This window comes from Aotus nancymaae, unplaced genomic scaffold (genome assembly GCF_030222135.1).
Source record: "Aotus nancymaae isolate 86718 unplaced genomic scaffold, 86718_ANA_hifiasm-v0.15.2.pri h1tg000039l, whole genome shotgun sequence".
In the NCBI taxonomy this organism is placed as follows: domain Eukaryota; kingdom Metazoa; phylum Chordata; class Mammalia; order Primates; family Aotidae; genus Aotus; species Aotus nancymaae.
Window position 1 is genome coordinate 5867935 of NW_026988453.1, and position 21193 is coordinate 5889127.

General features: G+C 51.2%; 1 protein-coding gene across 2 annotated transcripts in view; it reads right to left on the bottom strand.

Moving 5' to 3' along the window:
• The window catches only part of SYT2 (synaptotagmin 2), a 115163-nt gene extending 96003 nt beyond the window's left edge, over positions 1–19160 (bottom strand). The window contains exon 1 of one of the 2 annotated variants that reach the window (XM_064360244.1): positions 19142–19160. The gene's annotated coding sequence lies outside the window, so the exon portion shown is untranslated. Of the gene's footprint in view, positions 1–14981; positions 14996–19141 lie in introns of those variants that run through there. The other variant, XM_064360245.1, reaches the window with a different exon arrangement.
• Positions 19161–21193: the final 2033 nt, after the last annotated feature.

The following is a 21193-nucleotide window of genomic DNA, read 5'->3' on the forward strand; positions in this document are numbered from 1 at the left end:
AAATTTCAATAGGTTTTGGGGAAACAGGTGTTTGGTCACAAGAATAAGTTCTTTTGTGGTGATTTCTGAGATATTGATGCATCCATCACCTGAGGATTCAGTTTTTTGGGGGTTTTTTTTGCTTTTTTTTTTTTTTTTTGAGACAGTCTTGCTCTGTCGCCCGAGCTTGAGTGCAGTGGCACAATCTCGGCTCACTGCAACCTCTGCCTCCCGGGTTCAAGCAATTCTTCTGCCTCAGCCTCCCGAGTAGCTGGGATTACAAGAACCCGCCACCACGCCAGGCTAATTTTTAAATATTTTTAGTAGAGACGGGGTTTCATTATGTTGGCCAGGCTGGTCTCGAACTCCTGACCTTGTGATCCACCCACCTCGGCCTCGTAAAACGCTTGGATTACAGGCGTGAGCCACCGCTGAAAGGACAAATCAAGCTTTCAACCCTCCTGTCTGTGAGCAGCAGGAGGGCAGCACCGAGCTCTGTCCGTGGTGCTGAACCTTCCCATCTGGAGCAGCCATGGCTTGCACTTCTAAATACTGTTGGGGTTTCCAGAATTGCAAGGGTGCTACGGAGGACTTGGGGGCAAATTGATAACACAATCCAAGAGACCATTTAAGTAAAGGTGGCAGAGACTAATTCCAAAGAGGCAAACAGGCAGACTGTGTTTCAAAACAGGTATCCTTCAAGACCATGGGGAAGGGTACAGTACAGAGTCCAAGCCTCTCACTTCTACTCATCACCTTGATTTGGGCATGACCACCTGACCCTCAGGTACTGAGATACACGTCCTTTCAGAGAAGCTGAGTATGAGAAAACAGCATGACTGATACTGATGACTGAAACAGCCAAAGGGGAAACTTTCTGAGAAGGAAGCCACTGGAAGGGAAGGCCAAGAGAAATTTGGAGCATATGTAACAGGATTTGGGGTGATTCAGATAGGTCCTGCCAAGAGGCTGGAGGTTTGGAATCAAGATCTTTCAAGGTCATCCTCCAAAGTCCAGGATCATGACTGTGACCCTCCTGTGGGTCCCTGGAGTCAAGTTTGGGACAGAATAAAAAAAATAGAGGTACTGTCCATTCTCCCTCCGTTGGTGAGATTGTGTTAGTCCATTTTTGCATTGCTATAAAGAAATACCTGAGGCTGGTAAGTTATTTTTTAAAAAGTTTTAATTGGCTCATGGTTCTTCAGGCTGTATAGGAAGCATTGCACCAGCATCTGCTTCTGGTGAGGACTTCTGGTGAAGCCCACAATCATGCTGGAAGGTAAAGGGCAAGCAAGCACATCGCATAGCAAGAGCTGGAGCAAGGTGGGGGTTGGCTCCACACACTTTTAAACATCCAGATCTCGCATGAACTCAGAGCAAGAACTCACTCATTACCATGAGGAGGACACCAAGCCATTCATGAGGGATCTGCCCCCATTACCCAAACACCTCCCAGGCCACACTTCCAACATTGGGGATACATTTCAACAAGTGATATGGAGGGGATGAGCATGCAAACCATATCAGAGATTTATGCATTTTCTAGCGTAAACCCTTAGATACCCCTGGGATACATGTGTAATAATATCAGATTTGTGTTAGAAAAAAAGGAGCTGAGTCTATCCTGAGCCCCAGACTGGCATTCCCGCTGAAAGAACAGAAGCTGCATTCTTCACAAGGCTCGCACTCTTTACTCTCTCTTCAATATTAAGGGTGGCTTGCTGGCAGGGCAAATGTTCAGCATGTGTAAACAGACCACATACAAAGGAACTGTTTTAGTAGGCCATGCACAGAATCCTGAATTTAAATGGGCAGCCTGCCCACATGATGAGGGGCACCTGCCTGTCCTCCTACTGCAGGCTTGACTATCATAACTGAAGTCTCCTGAGGATGAATTTACACACACACACAGCCACACACCATCCCTGACTCCAGCAATAACATCATGGCACTGATAAAGGAAGGGGTTCCACCCTGCTAAGCCCTATTATGTCCAGCATTATTCACCACCACTACCTTCTCCTCTTTCCCCTCCTCCTTCCCCTCCTCCTTTTTCTCTTTGCTCCTTTTTCCTCTTCTTCCTCTCTCCCCTCTCTCCTCTCCCTTCCTCCTTCCTTTCCTCCTCCTTCTCCTTCTCTTCCCCTCTGACACTGTAATACATTTATATAAGTTAACTGGTTGACAACTGTGCACACATTCCTCTCTCCAACGTGTCTATACCCACACACATATAAACCCTTGGCTGGAAGGAATCTTGATGGTCAATTTATCTTTTCTCAATGTCTATCCTATCCCAGACTCCTCTTTTCTTTGAATGAGGTCTTGCCACCTGCTTGGTCTTCTGTTATAATATCTAACCATATTTAGTGTTTGAAAATTCCTCCTTATATCTACCTAAAATCCTTCATGTTATGGGTTAATCCCACGCCTTTGTGACATTGTGAAGCACTGTTTGAAGGTGTAGAGCATCTTCCTCAGTAGAAATGGGAAGCAAGGTGTCACTGGACCTTTTGTAATCTGCAGCCAGACATATGCATTAATGCAATACATGCCCCCACCCCCACCCCTCACACAGACAGGGAAAACCTGCAACCACTGGTAACAACAAAAAGTCCAAGGACACAAAAGACCCTTCAGAGGGCATCTGACCCATTCCTTTGATCTAGAGATAAAACTGCCTCAGGGCCTCCTGAGAAAATGGCTTCACAGCAGCCCAATCCCACACTCTCAAGGAACCCACCTCCAGCCCTTGTTTCTAGGTCTGAAACATGAACTCCATGGCCTTCCTTGGCCTCCAAACCCAGCCTCCGCAGCTCCCATACTGTCAGCAACTAATACACTTCTCAGAGCTATATTTATATCACAGCAGGACAAGAGAGCAAAGGTGTTACTGAACTCGATTTAATTGAGTGTGACAACGGCACAGTTAGCCACGTGTGTCGTCGGGAGATCTGAACTGGGAATAGTTTATGGTCAAAAATTCATTTCCAAGGGGACCTGACATCTTCCTCTCACAGACATTCAGACAGCGCTGACATCAGTGGCAACGTGAGGAGAAGAGATTCATGGACTTGTCTGAGGAAGAGACCTCGTAAGGTCATCCATCGCCCCTGACTCCATGCAAAACATCTCCCTCTCAAAGGCTTTCTCTGGTTTTCTGGAACATCTATATGACACTCTCCCTTACACCTCTTTAATCACCTGCCAGTTGTCTCAGTGCTATAAGCAAGAAAGCGCTGCCTACTATCGAATTTAAACTCTTCTCGTTGCAATTCCCAACCAACCATTGCTCCAGCTGCACCTTCAGTGCAATGACAGCAGCCTTCTCCTGAGTCTCCATGTGACCATCTCCGAGTCCAGACTCCCTGGGGATGCATCTGCCATGTGCACTCCTCCATTTGTGACCCCACGGTCCCCCGACTCTGGGCTTGTTCTTCTCCTCCCTCTTGTTCTTTGGAGTGAGTGGCGTTTTCAGCCCTGTTCCTAAATTCCTTTCTCAGTCTCCAGTGGAAAAACTATAGTTTGCCTTTGGAAACCTCTAATGCTTTTCTGAGACTCTGGGAAGGGACTTCAGGGATTTTTCTAGTCAAAGCTCATTTTACAAAGGATGGAACAGAGAAAGAAGGGAAAGTGACAAGTTCACGGTCACCTGGGGAACTAGAGGCAGAGCCAGAAATTCCAGTCCCTTTTACAACCCAAATCCTGCCTCCCAGCTCAGAACTCTTCCTATTGACCGTGCCCTGAGAGGGGTGATGTAACATATGTACCAGGTGCACACACCCCTGGCAGTGCCAGAGAGTGGACCTGACACTCCATGAAAAGACCCAAGATGCCTATGCCAGCTGCCCCTACAGCCCAGGCATCATGGTGGCCATGCACCCACCATGTTCCCTGCCCTGCTAAGCCCCCATTATAAACCCTCAGAGGATTAAGCACTTTTGACTTCATGCCAATGATCATAATTGTAATTAAATAAACAACTGTGCTATTCTTTTGTTTAATGTCTTGCTTCCCTCTGCCTGTAAGAGGCATGAGGGCAGCAACTATCTGTTGTCTTCATCACGGTTGCAGTCTGCACAGAGTGCTTGCTCCACAAATGTGTGTTTCTTGGATGAATGAATAAATGAATGAATAAGTGGGAGCCTGGGAAAGAGTGGTCCTGGGGCACATGGGGGCCTGGCCACTGTCACATAGATGAGAAGCTACAAGGCCAGGGGTCCTAGTTTCCAGTCCTGGACCCAACATTGAGGAGGGAGTAGAGGTAATGTCATGAATTTTCCTTCTCTACAGAACCTTGGACACAAAAAGGCATCTTAGCACTATGGGATGTGTTTGAAGCGAGGGGATCAGATGAGCTCTTCATGTTGGTGCAAGGATTTAATGAGTCTACTTTCATCCATGCCTTTCTTCCCTATCACCCTCTCCCCCACCTCTGTCATTAGGACAGTGACCTGAGTCCCAAGCTTTGGTCGCAGACACATGGTCTTATTCACCTTTCCACCAAGCCCCTGCTCCTGAGGACCACAGCCCCGACCAATGCTGACTACAGAAAGGGTTCCACTAACAGCCACAGCTGAGCAAGCTTCACTGAGAGCATTGGCTCCTGATGGCAGATGGCAGCAGCCACAGGGTCTGGAAAGGCAGCAATTACTGGGGGAAGCCACAGGTTCAAAGTCTGCAAGCAAGCCACACAACTACAAGGCACTAAGCCAGAACCCAGCCTAGGATCCCACCCAGAGCAGTCCTGAGCCCCGCCAGGAAGTGGCACAAGGGCTGGTGGGGGGGCCAGCGTCACCTGAGCAGTCTCCTTCCAGCTGGAGAGAAGGCCTCAGGTTCAATTTCACCCTCACTTTCCAAGGAATGTGAGAGGGAGGCACCTCTGCCCACGGGCAACCTGCCAAGAGCCGTGTGTGAGGTCTGTTTGCATCTATGCATGAATTTGTGTAAAGGTGTGAGTCTTCCCTACTCTGAGCCCAATGTCCCACAACATGCTGAGAACCTCACACATGAAGGAAATGCTCTCTGAAAGTAGGCCAATGGACAAGACCCTGGAAGGGGCTTTTTGGGGAAGCTGTCTAGTTTATTTGGGAGAGGAAAAGAGCCAGAGCCATCTGCTTTAGGTGTCGTCACCATTGACACCCACCCACCCACCCCTATGTGTGCTGATGGGTATGTGGATTAATTTGACTGTGATAATCACCATATAAGGTATATGTATGTCAGATCATTACCTTGTACATCTTAAATATATACCATTTTTATTTGTCAATTATACCTCAATAGAGCTGGAAAAAATAAAATGTTGAAAGTATAAAAAGAAAACCCTACCCTAGGGAGAATGCTCCAGCCTGCCTCTGTATTTGCTATTGATTTCTTCCTTGCTGACAGCTGCCAGGCCCAGGGTCTGTCTGCAATACAGCTCCTTGGTAGGGACAGGAGGAGCCAGAGGGAAAGAAAACATGGCAGGGGTGCTGGGAGGGTGAAGGATCAGGGTCCCGGTTCCTGTGTTAGCTGGATGACCTCCACAGGGCAGCGTCGAAGGTCTCACCACCCCTCCCCAAGGAAAGTTCAATCTGCTCAAGTAAACCCTTTCATCACAGGGAATACCCTCCCCTTCATCTTTTACCACATCTGGGTCTTTCCCCAGGCCTGGTCTAAAATGGGCACCAGCAGCCCCTACAGAGAGGTGCCTGTACAGCAGGACACTCAAGGTTGGCCAAGTTGGAGAAGGAGCCACGTGCCAGGGCAATCAATTACCCAGTCCTGTGCCTGCTGAAGAACAGAGAGATGCCAGGTATGCTTGGGTAGACACCTGACCTCGTCTGAAGGTGGCTCTTCCACCATCCTGCAGAGCCTCCCTGCCCTTCACTACACTCATCCTCCCAGGAAGAACTGACCACATTATCTCAGTGCCAGAGCCACGAAAGCCACAGAAGAGACATGAAGACTGCCTGGCATTCCTGTGAAAAGAGCAGTCATCCTTGCTGGGTGCAGTGGCTCACACCTGTAATCCCAGCACTTTGGAAGGCCGAGACGGGCAGATCACGAGGTCAGGAGATCTAACACTGTGAAACCCCCTCTCTACTAAAAATACAAAAAATTAGCTAGGCCTGGTGGCATGTGCCTGTAGTCCCAGCTACTTGAGAGGCTGAGGCAGGAAAATTGCTTAAACCTGGGAGGCGGAGGTTGCAGTGAGCTGAGATCGCCACTGCACTCCAGCCTGGGGGACAGAGCAAGACTGTCTCAAAAAAAAAAAAAAAGGAAAGAAAGAAAAGAGCAGTTGTCCTTGGAAATCAGGGTGCTAAATGTTAACTACAACAGGCAATTGTCCAGGCAGACAGTCTGTGACTCTCTATCCAGCTCTCAGCATTTCTATGTGGCCTCTGAACTAGGCAATCAACCCCCAGACTCACCAGGCAAGACAGGAAATAGGCACTCAGTACAGCAAGAGGAATGTGGCTAGACACAAGGAAGAACTTCCTCATGGTTAGCGGTCACCAGTGTTAAGGACTGATTTTATTTCCTGGAGATTGTACTTCCCAGCAGGCAATCCTTAGAGGGCCTGCTCAGTGAGGAGCTTTAGGTTCCCTGTGAAAGAGAGGCTAAAGGAAGCACTTCAGGTCTCCCATTTGTGGGGGACTGAAGTCCTGAGGGGTCTGGGATCCAGGTTTCCTCTGCATCCAGATCTGTGTGGATAGAGTCAGTAACCAAATTGTCTTTTTCTTTTCTTTTTTTTTTTTTTTTTGAGACACAGGGTCTTGCTCTGTTGCCCAGGCTGGAGTACAGTGCAGTGGCATGACCTCGGCTTACTGCAGCCTCAATTTCCTGGGCTCAAGAAATCCTCTCACCTCAGCCTCCCATGTAGCTGCAAATATAAGTATGCCACCACGTCCAGCTATTTTTCTTTTAATTATTTGTAGAGATGGGGGTCTTGCTATGTTGCCCAGACTCATCTTGAACTCCTGGGCTCAAGTCATCCTCCTGCCTTGGCGGGATTACAGGTGTGAGCCACTGCGCCCAGCCTCCAGTGCCCAAATTTGGACTGGCACAACCAGCTCGAGAGAGAGTCCCACGAATGCCAGCCTGCATTGGGGCATTTATCCACAGTTCCCAAGCAGTGGACCACCTGACCCCCTTCTTTACAGTGTGCAGAATGAGGGGGGTGTGGCACTGGGACAACTGGGACAGATAAACTTGAATCTCAATGTTGATTCTGCCACCCAATAGCAGTGTAACCTTGGGGACGTTTATTTACCTTTCTGGGACAATTTTTCTCTGTAAATAGAGGTAATATATCACATGCTCTAAAACTGGATTGTAGTGATAGTTGTCCAATATTGCAAATTTACTAAAAAATCACTGAATTGTACACTTAAAGCAGGTAAATATTATGATCTATAAATTATACCTCAATAGGCCAGGCACAGTGGCTCATGCCTGTAATCCCAGCACTTTGGGAGGCTGAGGCAGGCGGATTGTCTGAGGTCAGGAGTTTGAGACCAGCCTGGCCAACGTGGTGAAACCCCGTCTCTACTAAAAATCAAAAAAACTTAGCCAGGTGTGGTGGCACATGCCTGTAGTCCCAGTTCTTCAAGAGGCTGAGGCAGGGGAACTGCTTGAACCAGGGAGGTAGAGGTTGCAGTGAGCCAAGATCATGCCACTGCACTCCAGCCTGGGCGACAAAGCGAGACTCCATCTCAAAAAATAAAAATGATACCTCAATAAAGCTCAGGCTTGTTATAAAGATAAAAGGAGAGACTATACAGGAAGATTTTGTATCCAGTGTATGAGTATCTGCTGAGTTGCTACTGCACGGGCACTGGGCTCTACCAGCTGAGAGGCTCCATCAAGCATGGTCTCTCACGTGTCAGTTTTGCCTTGATCACTGTTTAGTTGATTGCTTGCCATTTATTCTTTGAGAACTCACATTCCCTCTCTGGGCCTTGTCTTTAAAATAAAGACCTGGACTACACAGTTTTGAAATCTTTGGGAAGCCTCAAACCCCTTCCTTTAAACAGAAGCTTAAGAGAATTCCAGTATAAGAACCTCAATACGCAAGGCAGATGAATGCAGGGTTGCTCTGGTGAAGGCAGGGGTTGGGGCAGTTGAGAGGAACTCTCCCTAGATATCTCTCTCTCCCAACTTTTCTCCAAGAAAAGCTCCCCTCCCCAGGCAGCCCTGGAAGGAACCTCATTCCCAGAGGCTACCTGGATGGAAGCCAGGAGCTAGGAGCTCCCTGGGCTCCCTCCATCCTGGGCAGCTCTGGGCCGGGCTCTTCCATGCAGCCTGCCCAGCAAGGTTGCCAGGCTGACCCTGGACGTCTGAGATACAGAGAATGCCCCCAGGGTCTGCCCTGTGACACCAAACCCTGGGAAACCTGGCACTCTGGGGGAATCACGCGGTCCTTACCAAGCACTTACTGTGTGCCCAGCTCTGGGCTGGGCTTCACCTAGGATAGCAGTTCTCAAACCTTTGGTTCTAAGACCCATTTATTGAGGACCCTCCAAGAGCGTCTGCTCACATAAGTTAGATCCATCCATAGTTACCATATTCAAAATTAAAACTGAGAAATTTCTAAATTATCAGCTTAAAATAGTAACTCATTGGGCCGGGCGCGGTGGCTCACGTCTGTAATCCTAGCACTTTGGGAGGCCGAGACGGGTGGATCACGAGGTCAAGAGATCGAGACCATCCTGGTCAACATGGTGAAACCCCGTCTCTACTAAAAATACAAAAAATTAGCTGGGCATGGTGGCGCGTGCCTGTAATCCCAGCTACTCAGGAGGCTGAGGCAGGAGAATTGCCTGAACCCAGGAGGCGGAGGTTGCGGTGAGCCGAGATCGCGCCATTGCACTCCAGCCTGGGTCACAAGAGCAAAACTCCGTCTCAAAAAAAAAAAAAAAAAAAAAGTAACTCATTACATGTTAACACAACATATTTTAATAAGAAGTAACTATATTTTCCAAGACAAAAAAAAAATCTAGATGTTTTCTCCAGTAAAATATCTAGTAAGAAGGAAGAAGGCCTTGTTTCACATCTTTGCAAATCTCTTTAATGTGTGGTTTACAAGAAGGTAGCTGAAGTCTTATATCAACTTCCGCGTTCGGTCTGTCTGCAATACGTTACTTTGATTGAAAGATGAAAGAAAATCCACCCTCAGATATGTAACTGGAAAGGGGAGGGGCATTTAATAAAGCCTTTTCGGATCACTGTGGATATTTTTCCTTGATATGACATCAACATTCAACAAGTGGTAGTTTCTTAAAGATCAGCTGCAGTGGGAAATCTGAAACCTTGCTCCTGGAATGCATGTTTACCTCTCTGCATGATTTTGTTACGTCATTCATTCATCATTTGTAAGATACTGGCTTGCCGAGTTGTACAAATCTTTCAAATATTGATGAATTTCATTAAACAATATTAACAAATCACATCTATTAATATTCCCAACGATCCTATCACAAAAGTCCTTTTCATAGTAACGTGTGAGCTTTCCAAAATTCTAACTTTTGCTTGGAAGTCTGAATTTTATCATTGGCCACAAATACCATCAGTCATTTTTCTGGAAGTGACAAGCTCACTTCATTCATTTTTGCAAAAATGTCTGCTCATCGCTCAAGTCTGAATAACAGGAGTTTGCCAGTTGTTTTTAGATAAAATGGTATCCCATGAAAAAATGGCTAGTTCAGCCTGCAACTCAAGCAGATGCACAGGTAGACTGGTGGTGTTCACTTGCTTATTTGAGAAACTATTGTGTAATATTTCTGTAAGCAGCAGAAGTGCTTTTCATTCCATCACAGGGAATATTAAAAAGATGCGCACTCCAGAATCAGGTTCAATATAATTATAATCTCAGCTGCTTCGTGAAAAAAAGACATTCTTAAGTAAAACTGACATTTTGTTATTTACCAATTACTCTGTTTAGCAGGTATGTGGTGTGGAAGAACACAGACACTGTTACAGTGTGATGCCATTACCTTGATTCACGCTAAGGTGCCAGCAGCTTCACCCATCATTGCTTTAGCACCATCAGTCTCAAACATGGGAATGGCACATAACTTTAGTGCTATCGTGAAAACCGCTCTGACCTTATGGACGCCCCTGAAAATTCTTAGGGACTCTCAGGGACCTGTGGCCCGTACCTTGAGAACTGCTATAACGTAACCTTCACAAGGGCCTGTTCCCTGTGTGTTACTGTCTCTATTTTCAGATGAGGACTCCGAAGTTCAGAAAGTTTAACTTGGCCAGGCACGGTGGCTCATGCCTGTAATCCCAACACTATGGGAGGCCGAGGTGGGCAGATCACCTGAAGTCTGCAGTTCGAGATCAGCCTGACCAACATGGAGAAACCCTGTCTCTACTAAAAATACAAAAGTAGCCGGGCGTGGTGGCACATGCCTGTAGTCCCACCTACCCAGGAGACTGAGGTAGAATCGGTTGAACCTGGGAGGCAGAGGCTGTGGTAAGGTGAAATCCCACTATTGCACTCCAGCCTGGGCAACAAGAGCAAAACTCCATCTCAAAAAAAAAAAAAAAAAAAAAAAGAAAAAGAAAGTTTAAGTAACTTGTTCCCAGGGACACGTGAGCATGAAGTAGCCGTCTTGGTTTGAACCTAGGCCCTCTGACTCCCAGCCACACACATGCTGTTTATGCTTTACAGAACATGCAACTGTGAGGGCCTCTCCTCTCCCCCTTCCCCATTGTCTCATCTCCTGAGGTCTTTGGGGCTCATCATCTACTCCAGGGGAAGCCCAAAGACACCTCCCAGCCTTGCAGTGGTGAGGACCTGGACTTCTGTTACTGTCCACTCCAGGGCACACCTGCCGCCTTCTGCCAGTAGGAAACCTGATGGGGGTGGAGCTCGCCTCCCTGGGAAGCCTTAGACGTCTGGGGCTGGCTCGCCAATGGCAGGCTCGGTTCTCGATGCTTCCCTGCCTCCTGCAGCAGCCGCTGCTGCCAGCACAGTTCCCAGTATCAAAGAGCTAATCCAATTTCTCAGCTGTGCTTCCCCCTTCACCTCCTGCAATGCCAGGGTTGATTTGGAACCAGGACAGCTTATTAAAGAGATGCCTTTTTCTCCTCGTGGGAGAGTCAAACTGGGAGAGGGAACCCTCCCACAGCCAATTAACTCCATGCTTCCCGCTAACACTGATCCTAGCCACAGCTGCCCTTGAGTTTTCTGGGGTTTACCTGTAACTCTTCTTGGCTCCTAGTGGTGAGGATGATTTCAGCCCTAGGTCTGCTTCCCTCCAAGACCCCAGAGCCCTTAACCAATATGTTCTTGTTCATCCTTCCTGCACTCCGAGTGTGTGGTGTGGGTGATCCCCTCTCCTCCTGCTGGCAGGTCTCCACCCCACTCTCCTAACATCCCATCTCAGGTCCCATGACTGGGCTGGTCACGTGGTCCATCTGGGTTGGTGCAATGAAAGATCCAGGGCAGACAATGAAAATAGGAAGCCAGACAGCCCCAAAAGGGATAGAGGTAAAGAACTGTGCATTTGGCTGGGAGCGGTGGCTCATGCCTGTAATCCCAGCACTTTGGGAGGCTGAGGCGGGCAGATCACAAGGTCAGGAGTTCAAGACCAGCCTGGCCAACATAGTGAAACCCTGTCTCTACTAAAAACACAAAAATTAGCCAGGCATGGCGGTGTGTGCCTGTAGTCCCAGCTACTTGGGAGGCTGGGACAGGAGAATCACTTGAACCTGGGAGGTGGAGGTTGCAGCAAGCTGAGATCGTGCCACGGCGCTCCAGCTTGGGCAACAGAGGGAGACTCCATCTTCAAAAAAAAAACAAACAAAAAAAAAACTGTGCATTTGTTAAAATAGCTTTTCTCCAAATAAGCACAGGAGGCAGAAAACAGGAGGGTCTTTAGAGACCTCCACCAGCCCAAGCCCCCTTCCCAGCTCCCCTCTCCTTTAGGGAGTTAAGGTGTAGCAGAAGCAGGGGCGGTCCCACTCCAGAAAATGCTTCCTTTCTATAAACAGCATAAAAGTTGCTTCCCCAGTCACTTTGCAGAAGAGGAAGGACGTGCCCAATGCATCTGGACCATTAGTTCAGACTGGAATTAATGGTGAGGAAAAGAGATTTCTCTCACACCATCCAGCCCTTAGGGAGCAGAGGTTCTCTGGGAAGGTCTTTGGAGCTCAGAGCACTGGCTGGCCTTGGGGAAGCCATTTCTGCCCTGGAAGCGAAGAAATGACCACCACCCCTTTGACACCCCCCCAACCATACACACAGCCCTACCCAGCTCGGCCCTGCACTAACACAAATGCCTCATTTGACTTCAGAGGAAAATGAAGTTAAGAATAGGAGGAATGGGAGCAAAAAGAAGGGGAAAAAAACAAGTGGGGAGGGGGAGATGAGGTACAAGGCACCCTCTCCTGTCACATGCACACTACTGCAGGTGGTTACAACTCTCTTCCGTTTCTCCACAGCTGAGCAGGAAACCGGGAAAAGAGCCCTTCTCCCCTGCAGCCTCTTCCTCTTGCTCTCCATCACCACTCTCCCATCCCCTGCCAAGTCCTGCATCTGATCCTATGTGAGATAAAGAAGCAGAAGGCCAGGAGGGAGCCTGTGGTTTTTGCCTGGATCACCTCTTACAAATGCGATGGGGCTGCTGGGCTCGCCCTAACCCCGCATCACCCCCAGGCTGCTCCTTCAGTCTACTTGGGTATGGAAAGGGTTAAGCTCCTCCCATCCCTTCCCTCCCTCATCCCATTTCTCCATTCACTTCTATTTTCCCATCTCCCTAGTGCCAAGCTCATAGTTACACTTACGCCCTGTATTAAGATGCATGGAATAGTAATGGGTAAATTCCGTCTCTAATTGCAATATTTCCTAATTACTAAATTCTAGAGCCACTGTATCAACCCAATTATGGGAAGTCCTGCCAGAGTTCTCCATGGTCTGAGGACTCCCTGCTTTACTGAGAGGCACCTGGTCCTCACAAATGCCTCGGGGGAACCTTCTTGACATCACCCCAGCTGCTGTCCTCCCCTGGTCCCAGATTGTCCAGTGATGAGGCCTTTGGGCTTCTAGTTTCTCTGTGGGGGAAGGGAGGAAGTGAAGAAAGCTTCATGATTGAGGAAAGACTTGTGTTGACAGGCAGCTATCCTGGGGCTGGAGAGCATCTGGGAGCCCTGTCACTCTGCACCAGCCACCACCAATGCTCCCAGCTTCAGAGCTCTCCTTTGCGGGCTGGGGGGACCCAGGGAAAGGAACCACATGCCCTGGCCTTGGGGGGGACCCAGGAGAGGAGGAGGAACCACATGCCCTGGCCTTGGGGAGCACCCAGACTGATAGAGGAGACACAGTTATTTTGAGTTCCCCTTTACAATCCCGGGTACCTTTTACAGAGTAGGTGCTTAGTGCATCGGAGTGGAACGCGGAGGAAAAGGGGGAGGAAAGGAGGAAATCAGGAAGGAATGGGGTGCTCTGGCTCAGGCTGAATTTAGACTCTGGCTGCACCTACATACAAGCGTTCACTTTTGGGCTGTGAGTCCCACAGGGATCTGACTTCTCAGATCTGGCGTCTCCAAAGGAGAAAAGCAGTCACACACCAACTAACTCCCATTCCTCCTGCCTTTGCAAGGAGCCCTACTCCCCAGCCCACCCATAGGACCCTCAATACACACACATGCACGCACACACACCGCTGCTGGGCTTCAGAGGAGCCATTTAATTGCCGAGTTGGGAACCTGCAGGGGCTTTTGGTGCTGATGACATCAGCATGCCATCACAGATAGGGCTACTGAGGCTGGAGCAGGTCAGGATTCAGCAGAGTGTCCCATCATGCACTCAAGTCTGCTCACCCTGGGGCCTCCCTCCTTGCTTCAGAGCAGGTGTTCCTGAAGGAGGTGCCAGAGCCCTTACGGAAACCCAACACCAGGGAGGAAGAGCTGATTCCATTCCTCCAATGAATCGCTGCCTAATTTTTGTAAAGGCTGCTGCCTGATTCAATCACCCAGCCTCCTGCTTCCACTCAGTGCGTTAGTGGCCTCATCCCAAGGACCCACACCTGCATTCTCGGGCTCCCCGTGCTATACGTAGAGCTGGTGAGAAGGGGCAAGGAGAGGGGGAAGGGTTCTGGTCACTCAGCTGCTGTGGCCTGCAAGGCCCTCCAAAGCGCCTTGGATCTGGGGATTCTGAGCAACCACATAACTTCTCTGGGCCTTTGCCCTTCGTTGTAAAGTGGGGACAGCAATGGCGCAGCAAGAGGACTGCGGTGATGAGAGACTGACAGCCCTTGCGAGTCGCTCTATCCTGGCGCGGGAGGCACATGGCGAGGAGCCCCAGGTTCCTGGTTGTGCAGGACCCACGCTGGCTCTGCCCTTTCTTATACCTGACACTTAGCGTTACTGACGGCAAAAGCTGAAATCCTGAGGTCCCCAGCTAAAGTGACCAAAGAAGGGCTTCTCCTGTCTTTACAGCAGCAGGTAACTCCCCTTTCTTTCAGATCTGGGGGCTGCTTGGCCTTTTAATGGACCCGGCTACTCACATCCTACTTCCCTAAGTGTGAGGGGCCTTCTCAATCTAACCTCCTCCCTGGCACTCAGCCAGGGGGACTTTATCCTCATCTGAAAATTATCCAGGGAGGAATCTTCTACATTATCTCCTACTTGTCCTGGATTTGGGAGTCTTTTTTTTTTTTTTTTTTTTTGAGACCAGGTCTTACTGTCTTCCAGGCTGAAGTGGCGTGACCATAGCTCACTGCAGCCTCAACCTCCTGGGCTCACGCGATCCTCCTGCTCAGCCTGGTGTGTCACCATGCCCAGCTCATTTTTACATTTTTTATAGAGACAGGGTCTCTGTATGTTACCCAGGCTAGTCTGGAATTCCTGAGCTCAAATAATCCTCCCACCTCGGCCTCCCACAGTGCTGGGATTACAGGTGTGAGCCACCGCACCTGGCCTGGGGCCTCCTTCTTGATGTTTAATTTTAGACCCAGCCTCTCTAGGGGAGGGGGCTGGCAGTCAGGTGCTCCACTGCCCTCCAGACTCACCGTGAGTGTCAGGTCCCTCTAGGCCTGGGTCCAAATTTACCCATCACTTGGCTGCTTCCTTGAACTGTCAGTTCCAGGGATGAAAATGAAGGATTGCTGGGACAAATCCTTCCCTGAAATCAAGCTTTGGCAAGAAACAACTCATTAGGCATCAAGAAGAACTGCCTTCAAGTTAGAGGGATGAAATGCGGGAATGACCACCAACGGAGTGACCGCAGCTCCTTCCCTTGAGTTTTAAGGACATCAAAGGTGGACAATGCTCCTTCCAGCTGGAGAACCCAAGACAGCATTCTGTGTGTAGGCAGGAAAGACAGGCCACACAAGGGTGGAAAGCACTCATGTGGCACTCCTCCTATGCCAGGCACTGTTCTACACCCTTTGCAGGAATTAACGCATTTCACCCTCACCAAGAACAACCTACGTCATAGATACGAATTTTAGCTCCATTTTACAGATGGGAAGACTGAGAAACAGCATATGATGAACTTGCCCAAAATCAGAGCAAGTGGCAGAACCAGGATGAACCCTGGCAATCTGGCTATAGTCACCATGCTGCCTCTTAGAAAAAAATCTCTGACTTGATGTTTCTCTAATGAAACTGTATTATTCATCACAGGCTTCTGGAGCCCAGGAGAACCCGTAACTGAATCCCAGCTTCTCTGGCCTGGCTTCTCTGACCGAGTGGAAAATGAAGAATCAACTCGTTGCCTATGGATGGATTATTCACATAGGGAATTTAGAATTGCATCTGTCCGATGGGCCGGAGGCCATTTCTAAAATAGCACGAATAGTTGTCACTTCTACGACGCTACCCTGAGAGTTAGGCACTATTACCTCTGTTTTATAGAGACAACTCTGCAGACGTTGTCAGGTTATCCCGTCACATGCTCTTGAGGCATCCTACGTACCTTCGTAACTCCTGTCAGTCACAATGAATTCTTTTTGTAATTGTGTGGTATTCACTAGATTGTAAGCACCACGAGGGCAGGAAGCAGGTCTATTTTGTTGCCACCTGAATCTCCATTGCCTAGTAGATTCTCAAAATGCAATAGCGGAATGAATGTGGAATGGATGCTGAGTGACTCAGTAACACAGGACCTGTCACTGTGCTCACTGCCCCACCCACAGAGACTAGAACAGTGGCACACAGTAGGTACTCATTAATAAAATACTTGTTGCAAATAAGGTCTCACACTTTGTACTTAGCGGCCCTGGGATTTGAACCCAGGCCTGTCTAGCTCCCGGCCTCTGTTCTTTGGTGCTTCGTATTTAACCACTGCACTGAGGAAATGCCCCCTACTGCTCCCTCTGGCTTGCCGTTCCAGTTCTTTAAGAGTATCCCCACCACCCTGGACCTTCAGTGATGTCTGGCTCCAGCTCGAACTTGCCTAGATCAGGAAAGTCCACAGAGTGAATCCCAAGTGAAGTAGTGTTTCTACTCATCTGCAGCCTTAATTCATCTGTGAGGATGTTTCTGTCTAGGGAAGGGAATGATGGCCATTCTTCCAGCCAAATGAACCCCAGCCTCCTCCCACTCTGTCCTCACTGCCTCTTTATCTACTCTCCCCTGAGAGGGCTGCACAGGCCTGACTGGGAAGGAAAAGGAGACCCCATTGAGACAGGACAAAGTTCACATGGAGGCAGAAAGAATGACTAGAAGTCAGGCTTGCCTCGGGGCTGGGGAACACTGGGGTGGCCTGGTCCCCAGGGGTTGGGGAGGGCAGGGAAGAGGCTTCTCCAGCCACCTCCAAAGCCCACCCACCCCCAGGTCTCTGCAGTATGAGGGACAGCCCTGTCACACCTGCCTGGAAGCTGCCTGAGGAAGAAGGAATAGAATGAGCTCTAGCTGCAGTGTGAGGGCAGGACAGCCCAGACCCAGCTCCAGAAAGAGTCTCCCCTGCCCTGCGAGGTCTTCAGCAAGGTACATGCTTTGCCCAGGGTGAAACCGGCTTCAGTTCTAAATTGAAGCCAGTTGCAAGCTTCTCTGGGCAAAAGGTCAATGTTTACAAACACCAACCCTTCTTGCTTTCCCTGGTCCTGTTCTGCAGATGTCAGACCCCAAAGCTGCAAAAGAAATGTTCCTGCATAATCACCCCTTCCCCAGAAAGAAAACCCAAGCTGCCTGGACACAAGCTCCTGGACTGCAGAATGAAACGGACTCACGGCAGAGTGGTCTGGTCTCTCTTCCTCCAGGGTAGGTGGGCCAGGTCTCTGTGAGACTATAACCTAGACACTTTCCTCTGCCTCCCTCTCCTCAGCTTTCCAGAAGCTCCTAGCTTCTCCTTTGGCAAGACAAGGAGGGGAGAAGGTAAGGATTAAGCCCAAGAAGTCCCCAGAAAAAGCCAGCCCTCTGGGGGGAGTCCTAGAGGGTGAAGTCAGGGATCTGCCTGGCAGCCAAGCAGAGCAGAGGCAGCCACCCAGAGGGAAAGGAGTCCAGGAGTCGGGGTTCAGTGGGCACTGGCCATTCCCCAGGGGCATGGGAGGAGCTGGGTTGGAGCTGGACTCCCTAGGCGCAGTGTGTGTGGCTGGACCCCTGACGCTGACTCACCCCCAGGGCCCTGACACATGCTGCAGCTTGCAGTGCCTGCCAGGCCACTGCTCTTGTTCCAAAGGACCAGGACGCCAGGCACGTCCCACTGCATCAGAGCCACCCTGCCCCCTCCCACCTACTCCTCGGCCTGCCTAGGGTCATTGGGCATGGCTATTTTTTTTTCAGCATCTCTGCTGGTCACAGAGATGTTTCTAGCAGCCCCAAAGCTGGACTTGGTCATGAGTAGGGAGAGATGGTTGAAAGGATTAAGGGCTTCCCTGCTTCTGTCAACCCCTCTAATGAAGTGCCAGGTGATGGAGAGCTGGCTGGATTGGATGGAGGACAATCTACTCCACCTGGGAGAGGCCTCTCAGGGCAGCAGCAGTGGGGGAGGGAGAAGGGCACTCTTCTGCTTTCCAGGTCAGACCTCAGTTCGCTTTTCTGGCTTCCTCGGCGCCCCCAGATCCTAAGGACTGCCTCCTCCTCATACCCCAACCCAACCTGGGCTACCTGCTCGTGGGGCGTCTGCCCTTCCCTCCCCACTGCGGCGGCCCCTCCTGGGCCAGGCCTCCTCTGTCCTTGCACTCCCTTCCTCCCGCTACTGCGGGGAGAGCACCTACACTACCACCTCAGCTGGGGGTGGGGGAGGACGCTGCGCTGCCAGGATAGACCCCACACGAGCTGGGGGCTAGGGGTGTGCTGGAGGCACCTGTGGAATGTGGAGATGAAAAGGGAGGAGACAGGCGGAGGGGGCCTGGTTTAGTGGGATGGGAAACGTAAAGCTCCTCTTTTTAGTAGAAAATTAAAAGCTCTGTGCCCCGGAGGTGGGAAAAGGAAAATAGGCAGGGAAAGGGGGAACCCCAAATGGGAAAGCTACATAGAAGAGTCTAGAAGGGGGAGTCGGTCTGTGAGCACCCGCCAGGCTGCCAGCCCAGCCCTGGGGACAAGAGCTGAAGCAGGGACGGGGAGTCCTAGGTCGTGCTGAGTCATGAGATTTGGAGAGAGGAGAGGGGCGCTTTCATCCCCCTCTCGGGCCCGGGCCCCAGCTCCTCGTGCCCGTTGCCTCCATGGCCCCTGCGGTCTGTCTCCCCAACCTCTCCCTGACCCAGGGTCTCCGGCTCCCAGCGCCCAGACCACCCCTCACCCCAACCTCCCACGACGGCGGTGCCAGGGGTCCCGCAGCTTGGGACTGGGGCAAAATAACCTTCCTCGGAGACCAATGGGGCGGGCGGGGGGCTGGACTAGACGCAACTGGGGGCGTCCCAGGGACAGGAGAGAGGGGCGGGGGCGCACAGTCGGCGGGTGCGGGGGACGCGTGGCCCGCCCCTCTCTGCAGCAACTCGCGGGGAGACGGCGGAAGGAAATCTGCACCCTCCCGCACCCCGCCAGTCCCAGTCCCGCAGAGGAGCTCCCCGCCCCTCAGGTCCGGCTCCCCCAGACGAACCTTCCACCTGGACGCGTCCAAACTGCCCCAAAAGACGGTGCGGACTCCCGGCCCCTCGGCCTCAAACTTCCCCAGCCCCGCTCACCTCCCGGGAGCCGGACCACCCCGTGGCCCTCGACGCAGCGGCAGGAGAGGAGAAACTTTGGAGGGAGGTCCGTGCCCCCACCGGCGGGGCTGTGGACTTACCGGAGGGCGACCCGAAGAAGGCAGGAGAGACCTGGGGTTCCCGAGGTGAGGGGGCGTCGGGCCGCAAGGACGCGGCGCTGGCGACGGCTTCGCAGGGGTGCCCGTTCCCCTGGGTCGCGGAGTCCCCGCTCCGCCGCTGCCCCAACTCGGCTCCGAAGTGCCTTTGCCGCAAGACTTGCTGAGCTTAGCAGTCTGCGCCGAGGCGGCGGAGGGAGGGGGCCTGATCGATGGGCGCGCGCGGCGAGCGCTGCAGTGAGGGGAGGAGACCGAGCGGCGCGGGAGGGCGGGAACCAAGGCGGAGGAGGCCCGGAGGAGGCGTGGGCGGGCCTGCCCCCCGGGACGGGTCCTGTCTGCGCAGCCCTCCAGGCGCTCGGCGCCCCCGCCGCCTATTCAAGGTCAAGGAGGCGGCTTCCCCGGCAGGAAGGCGGACTGGAAAGAGACTCCATCCTCCCTACCCCAGAGGGCCGGTCTCCTTTCGAGCCACCTTCTCCCCAACTTCCCGAACCCACTGCAGCTCAAGATTAAATTACTGGGCTCAGGAGCCCCCCACCCCCATAGCCATTTTGGGAGCCCTGAGCCCCTAGCCTCCCCTCCTCCCCTTCCCACTTAGGTCACCGCTACCTAGAGTGGCCACCTGGATAATGGGGGCTTCTGAGCCTAAAGGATGGGTGAGAAAGAGGAGGATGCTTGGGAGATGGTGCCTGAGGCCTATGGAAATAGAGCGGCGGAGGGGAGAGGAAGAACTGCAGGGTGGCGAGGAGAGAAGAGCTGGAAGGTGGTGGGAAGGAAAGGAGGACGCTACTGGTTATTAAAGTTAGTTTGCTTACTGTGTGAGACATCCCTTTAAGGTGGGCATTGTGGCTGGGCAGTTTGCAGGTGGGGAAACAGTCCCTGAATGGTGCGTTGGGCCAAGGAGCTGCAGACAGTAAGTGGTGGCATTTCGGAAGAGCCTGGGAGAAAGAGAAGGGTGGCAAGGGCAAAGTGGAGGCCTTCCTAACCTACCCAGGAGCTGTCAGGGCAGCAGCAGGACTTCCTTACAGCACAATTTGAATATCTACTTTAACTCTTTTGGAGTTAACTTTCTTTGTTTTTATTTTGTTTTGTTGAGATGAGTCTCACTCCCTTGCCCAGGCTGGAGTGCAGTGTGCAGTGGCGTGCTCTCGGCTCACCGCAACCTCTGCCCCCTGGGTTCAAGCGATTCTCCTGCCTCAGCCTCCAGAGCAGCTGGGATTACAGACATGCACCACCACACCCAGCTAATTTTTGTATTCTTAGTAGAGATGGGGTTTCGCTGTTTGGCCAGGCTGGTCTCGAACTCCTGACCTCAAGGGATCCACCTGCCTCAGCCTCTCAAAGTGCTGGGATTACAGGCGTGAGCCACTGCACCTGGCCTGGAGTTAACTTTTAAAATAGCACTGTAGCATCCTGCCTCTCTTTTGGGTACAAAACCGTACATGGCCTGAGGTCAGTCTTCAATATATACTTGCTGAGTGAGTGAGAGGTGGAATGAATGTTTTACGAAGAGATGCAAAGAACAAGTGGGATTCCAGCTTGGTGAGAGACAAGAGGCAGTGAAGGGCGCTTTTCAAGATCACCGTGCCAATAATACCAGGTGTTACTGGCAGACCATCCCCAGCTGGAGGCTATCCCCAGTTTGGCTTGCCTCAGAGCAAGGCGGCAAGTGGTTGCTACCTCAGTGGATGTTACGAAAGAGGTCCGGGAAGACCTCTGGGGAGTCCTCAATGACACTGAAGCCGTGCCCATAGCCCCTGAGGCAGAGACGTCCTTCCTGCTCTCCTGTGGAGCAGCCCCAACAAGGGCAGTGGAGAAAGTGGGGAGCCAAGTTACAATGGACTAGGAATGAGACCTTCACATTCAAAGAAGGTACCCACCGCCCCCACCTTAGCCAGGTGTGTTCCAGGACTTGTTGCTTCCCCAAAGGGGCTGGCTCTACTCCATTTGCTCCTTCCTGCTCCCCATACTGACAACGAGTATCTGCAGGACTCCAGCCAGAGGGCTGCAACCTCCTCGAACAAAATCAAGCTTAGCGAA